Here is a 6,760-nt window from a genome sequence, read left to right on the forward strand (position 1 = left end):
TTGCATTTGAAGGATTATGAAACTGAGCCAATGGAGGCTACCTCTTCTGCAAAGGGGGCCCGTCAGGTGGTGTAATAGGCCGGATTTGCATACATAATATGTGTTTATTAATTTAAGTACCCTTTTTTTAATTCTTAAATGATGGTTATGTGTTTGAAATATTTAGAAATGCTTCTTTTTTCAAAATCTGGAGCAATTCCGAGTATCGCGTGACAACATTTAGCGACTGTAGTAGGATTCAGATTCTTCGGCGGCGGCCCAGGGAGGAAAGGGCCCTGCTGTAGCGTGTGATGTGCAGCATGTTACAGTCATTACGCTCATCTAGGCAGCTTCCGGAAAGGCAAGGGAGTTCAGATGGTGAAGTGCTGGAACTTACAACGCGTCCACTTATTGACTTTATTTCTGCCTTCTGCTGTGACCCGGACCCTCTGCCGTTTGGGTCGCAAGTGGTGAGGATACATCAGCGAACTGTGACACTTTTTATTTTTTATTTATTTTTTTAAGTACTGGAGATACCTAGTGGTGTCTGCAAATGTGCAGTTCTACACTCACTGAAGCGAGGGTTTTGAACCCAATGCTATACTTCAATGTCGTTTGATTGGTGAAAGCTAGGTTGTTTATTGGGAATTTATATAGCCATTAGGGATGGGAACTTTGGTTTGAGAGTATAACTAGTTGGGGCACCTTGAGGAGTATGGTTCTGATCTGTGTCTGTGCATTTGTAAACAAAGTGATTATTCTGAATTCTGTTACTGGCAGAATTGTAGGTATTTTCTGTGTGTCTTATTGTTATTGTTTGTTTTTGTCACATTACATATACTATTATTGTGCGTTACACTAAGTCATAGTGAACATGTGGTTCAGTTGGCTAGGATGCTGCAAATCACTACATTTATAATAGTTTGGTTCATGTACGTGGACCTTCGACACAAAGGTTTATATTTCCTTTCGCTTTTATGAGAAATTTCACTTTTTTGAATTTGAATGCGAGGGGGGTTAATTCTGCTTCAAAGAAAAACTAACTCTTCAACAAGTTATGGAGGATGAGGGTGGATGTTGCTCTTTTGCAAGAGACCCACGTCTAAAGAGTATGATCAGAACATGTTGCTAAATTCAAGGTACACTCAAAGTTCTGTCAAACTGCTATACTACCAGATTGAGAGGGGTATGTATTCTATTCTGGAAAGGATTAAATGTTGTGGTTGAAAAATGTGTTAAGCACCTACAGGGTAGATTTATATTAGCCAAGATTATTCTAGAGAATACCAAGTTCACTGTTGGATCGATTTACGGTCCTTGTGCCAACGGTGGTGTTTTATTTAGGAATTTGGCTTCACAGTAGCAAAACATGGGTGCTGCATGATTTTGGGGTGAGATTTCAATTGTGTCCAAAATGACAGATTGGATAGGTCAGCGTCTTGTGGATATTCGGGGAACAATTTTATTGTCTGACGATTATAATTGAGAGCTTTGATATGGTGGATGGATGTATGACTAGGGAATATATCATTCATTCACCAGTACATGATTACTACACAAGGTTACAGTATTTATTTTTATGTCAGACACGTTGCTGGATGGGGTGACTGGTGCGGACATCCAGTAGAGGAACCTTTCGGACTACTGCCCTTGTGAATTCTAGATAAGACTACTGCAATAGCCTCCTAGCTAATACTATAAATCCAACCTTGCAGTTCTGCAAGTAGCTCAGAATAATGGAGTGAGAGCAGTTTGTGGCCTTAGTAGAAGAGACCATGTAACCAATGCTCATAGACCTTTGGATTGGCTTCCCGCTAAACAACGCATTATGTACAAGTTGTTAACTTTAACGCATAAATGTCTTGCAAACCAAGGCTCCTGGTTAAGGATTCAGCACGCTCCTTCCAGTCACTGCTTTCGTTCCTACTGCCCTAATAAACTGTCTTAACCACGCTATAAGCTAGAATGTTTTGGCGGTATAAGCATTGACGATGTTGCTACAAGGCTGTGGAATGCCATTCGTAGCGAACTTCGAAATTGTCCAGACCTCACCCATTTTAAGAAATCACTGAATACTTTTTTGTTTAATTCTAATGATTAGTATTGGCCCCGTCTGTGCTGGCCTGCCCCTCCTTGGTACCTATCTTGCGGATGTTGTTGGGACCTCTGTTTGGCTTCTTTAAGAGTCTCCCGGTTGATTATCTATGTCCGGTCAGTGCTCCCCTGGCTTAACTTGTTTGTTTCCCTCCCCCTTTCCCTCCCTGCGTACCAAGGCCAGCGGGCGTTTTAAGCTTTATAAAACTTAAAATTAAAAAAACAAATAAAAACAATTGTGGAGGTTAATGTGGAGAGATTGATTTCTATTACAAGGAAAGATGTTGATAAATGAAGGACTCTCTCTTTGGGGCAAGATTAGTGCATTAAAGATGCCGTTATTGCCAAAGGTGTTATACATTGTTCAGTCATTACCCTTCTCAAAATAATTACTAAATAAGATAAGGTTTTCAAGGATTTTGTATGGGAGCATAAACATTTTTTTTAAATTCCCCATTAGATTTTAGCTCGTGATGTTGAATATGGTGGTTTTAGATATCCAGATCTGGGTAAGTATTGTAGGGGATTTGCTCTCAAGAAAGCAGCATTGTACTTTGCATGGAATTATGTGAACGCACCAATCTGGGTGCTACGGAGGCTTGGGCAGTATATCTTCCTTCCGGCTTGCAAATATTTATTCTATGTGTAAAATGGCACAATCTATTTGTTTTTTGCCCACTATACGGCCGACTAGTAATGCGCTGCTTACATTATTGAAAGAGAATGAACAAGTTGCTTGGCTACATAAAGGAGGCTTCCTTGTGGAACAATCCAGCTCTTCAATCGAATAACAAAATGTCGCTTTGGAAGAGCTAGGTGCGTGTATAGGTGATCTTTTTGAAGCTGACCGGATTTTTAGTTTTGAGATATTGTGTCGACAGTATTGATTGCCTGTAAGCGATAGACAGAGCTTTGAAGAATGGAAGTCCTTATTGGGTCAAAGGGTGGGCATGTCTACTGTACTGTTGGCTGATGGGCCCAGGCTTCTTGGGATCTAAAACAGCCCTCCTAAGATGGTATTGATTTTTCTTGGACTCATGCCGGTACGGTCAGAGGTTACTGATGGTTGGGAGCTTAAGGTCAAAGTGGTCTACTGAGATGAAGTGCGAGTTGTCACAGTGTGACTGGGAAAGCGTGACTAAAAGAGGCAACCTTGATCAAGTTGGACATTTTCTTTCCTTAACCATCTTTTGTTCCCGTATTTGGTGTGTATTTTATTTACACTTACATTTTTGTTGTGTTGGGATTGTGTTTTTTGATTATATTGTTGGAAAATCCTTTAATTGACTTGTTTTTTAAACATGTTTGTACTTGTTATACGCCCTGAAGAGGACCCGAGTAAACAGGTTGAAACGCGTGTTGGCAAACCAGTAAAGATTATACACAATGACATTTGAATAGTCCTTTCTTTGGGTTGAATATTAATGATTTATGGCTTAACCTTTCAAGAAGTGGGGGGCGAGGCGGGTGGCAAGTGCCCACTCTTTCTGTGTTTTTTGTGGTTAACTTAGTGGCCATGGGCGTGTGTCACCTTTATGACCAATGCTGACCAACCCAAATTTAATTATATAACATAGCGTCAACATTCTTTTTTAATGTGTTGTAGTTCCAATGAAGTGAAATCCCCACCTGTTTCAAATCGTTGACGAGGTAGGATTTGAAATTGCAACTGATAAGGCAGAACATTTTATGTAGGTTGTACTGGACTTCTGAGAAAGAGTGTTTGTTAGGCCTCCAGGATGATTATCGTTGCTGGGGAGGTGGGGACTTTACATGTTTTGGGGTTGTTCAAGGGATGCATTGTTTTGGAGAGAAGCCCTTGACCAAATTGAGTTTGTTGTGCATACAGATGTTTTGAGATGCCTCAAACATACATTAGTAAGGTTGAGTGGGTGTAGCAAAGGAGCAAACTTTAATTTGAGGATTTGGACTGTCGGAGCGTTGGTAGTTGCTCAGAAACAAATACTAAAAGTATGGAAAACCAGGAAAAAGGCACACATTGAAACTTGGTCGAGCGAGTTGATTATATGGTCCACTTTTGAGAAGGTGATGCATAAGAGAAGATATTGCTCTAAAGACTATGCTGGTATCTGGGCACCCCTTAATGACTTATATGGGTGATTCTGGCAGCTGGTTGTGATGTGGTTCTTGGTTATGTGACTGTCCACAATTAGTTATTTTTTTGTGCGCGTTCGTTTTCTTGTTTGGGGGGAGGGGTTGTTTCCGTTATATATTGATTTTGTTAAATTGTAGCTCTTAATGCCTTTTGTTAGGATTGCTATTGCATTGCAGTTAACTACATTGTATGGATTCTACCATGTTTCTTGAAATAACGTTATAAAAAAGTTTATGCAAATGTGTACTCAGGAAAATGGGCGAGGATGATAAACATCTGCCATTAATTGCTCAAGGACTCTCAACTGCTAAGTAACTATAGAAACAAACGGTACGGCAACACAAAAGGTGTCCTTCGGAGCTCAGTTTGGACGTATTATCAGAACACGGCTTCCGCTCGGACCAGAACATTAGCAAATTCCAAAGGATAATGAATTATAGTTTCCGATGCATGACAGAAAACGCCAAAATAAAAAAAAACGGATGCTGGTCAGCGGCAGCACGGTAAAGGTGCTGGCAGCAATGTAGGTCAGGGGACAACTGAAGGAAACATGCGGGTGGATGGTGACCAGGGGCGTTGCTAGGGGGGGGCTAAGAGGGCTATAGCCCCTGATCTTTTGGTTGTAGCCCCGGATAGAATCTCAGGAGCTACAGCCAAAAGACTAGCTAGCCCCCAGTCCCAACAGTTCTGACATCAGCTTAGCCCTGGGTCTTTTCCAGACCTAGCAACTCCCCTGATGGTGACCACCATCGCGCCTTGAAACACCTGTGTATAGGCACGTTACAAATGCCATATCATATCATATCACCCACTTCTTCCATAGTGCGGACGACACCCCCAACCCCCTCCCCCACCCGTGTTTTCAAATACAAAAAAAAAAGTTGCTCGAGTCCTTTTGTGGGCGACCTAGGCATCGGCATACAACCAAGATGGGTCCCGATCTGATCTGCTTCCCTGCATGCCATGGAGGGACTCATTTCGGTGAAAAGGGCTAATCACGAAACACGTGCCACGTTTCAAAACGATTTATGGCACATGTCTGAGGGTCACTGCACATGAGCAATTAATTTGCTGTTAAGCCACTCGTTTAGGTTCAGGATCACCTGGCCAGCACCGTAATGGATTTCATGTCAGAACTCGATGGCATTCAACAACCTTAGCAACTAATAGAAGAAATTACGTAGCAATGTGTCGTTCTTAAGTACAGAAGAGATATTGTGTTTAAGGGAGAATATGGGAAGAGGGAACACAGATCACACATGTAAAAAATGAGATCACAGGAAAGGCAATGGGTTTAGATGGGAAAGGAAGAATGGCAGAGAGCATGGAAAACAAGGATGAGGGTTACAAGGTCAAGATAAGGGAACGGGTGAGAAAAGAGGAAGGGCATGGTATCTGGAGAGAGCGTGGCACATGGTCAGGATCCGTGTAATGAAAAACGAAGAGCAAGAGACCAGTTTGGCCACACGAGCAATCAGTCTATATAACCCTGGGGTTGGCTCCCGGCAACCAAATACCTTCACTCACCTCTAACAATTAACAGAGTAATGTCGAGAGATCCCATCCGAGAAACGGACCTTAGCAACGCGCCACCTCCTAATCATCACGTGGATTGCACGTTCGGGAGTATCTGGGAAGTCACGTGCCTGAGGCGACGCACTTCATCGACGTGTTTCTTTGCACGGCATGAGCGGGAAGGCTGGCGCAGCCTCGTGGCAAAGAGAAGAAGGTCGGAATTTAAGACGGCTGAGAGCTGATTGTGTTACAGTAAGCCCTAAATCCATCTCTATCTTATTGGAGCGCGATTTGGCCTGCAGGGAGGAGAGGATATTCCGGGGTATTTTCGTGATTCTTTATTTGCAATAAAGAGGGGAGATCTGTTTTGTTCAGGGGGACATACTTGCCCATTTATGTGCAGAGGGACACATTTGGGTACGAATTTCCAGCTTAACAGTTTACAGAGAGGTGAGTTATTTTTTGCTCATGTTGAGGGTAGGTAGGGTGACCAGATTTTCAAGATAAAAAAACTGGGACGTCCACAAACATGAAAGGATTACCAAGGTGGCCACTCAAATCACCCCACTGTGCAGTATTTCTACAACTGGACTGCTGTCCTCCATATAAAATGTGCAGATGTATAATGTAAGTATATCATTAATAAAGGAGCTTTTACTGTGATTACTCAAATTATGATTATTACAGGCCTTCCTATGTATTCCTTTTGTAACTAGCCTTTGTGGCAGTCAGGTAATGCGTATTATGGATACCTGAAAGATTGGGCGTTTGAGCCCACTCTGCCATGTCAGAGATCTGATTAATGTGATACGGGAAAATACGTAAAGCATACCTCTCAACTCACACGCTTTTGGCAGGTGTCATGAACGGTTGAGGGCTATGTGTAAAGTATTCCGATTGTTGTTTGATTTAGAAGTGTTGCTCACTATCAATGTTAAATAATTTTGTGTTGGAACTGTCAGTGGTCACCTTCTCTTTCGCAAAAACCGGCACAGGGTTTTTAATAAAACATTTTTAAAAGAACTCTCGGGACAGGGCAGAGAGGGGTCCCATTTA

The 6,760-nt window shown here is 42.1% G+C and overlaps 1 protein-coding gene across 1 annotated transcript in view; it reads right to left on the reverse strand.

Moving 5' to 3' along the window:
* TIMM10 (translocase of inner mitochondrial membrane 10) overlaps positions 1–5,831 on the reverse strand; it is a 51,352-nt gene extending 45,521 nt beyond the window's left edge. Inside the window, exon 1 of the mRNA XM_069629018.1 lies at positions 5,717–5,831. The gene's annotated coding sequence lies outside the window, so the exon portion shown is untranslated. The remainder of the gene's footprint in view (positions 1–5,716) is intronic.
* Between the last annotated feature and the right edge of the window lie 929 nt (positions 5,832–6,760).

The sequence above is a fragment of the Ambystoma mexicanum genome, chromosome 12, assembly GCF_040938575.1.
Source record: "Ambystoma mexicanum isolate Mex_15411 chromosome 12, UKY_AmexF1_1, whole genome shotgun sequence".
NCBI lineage: Eukaryota > Metazoa > Chordata > Amphibia > Caudata > Ambystomatidae > Ambystoma > Ambystoma mexicanum.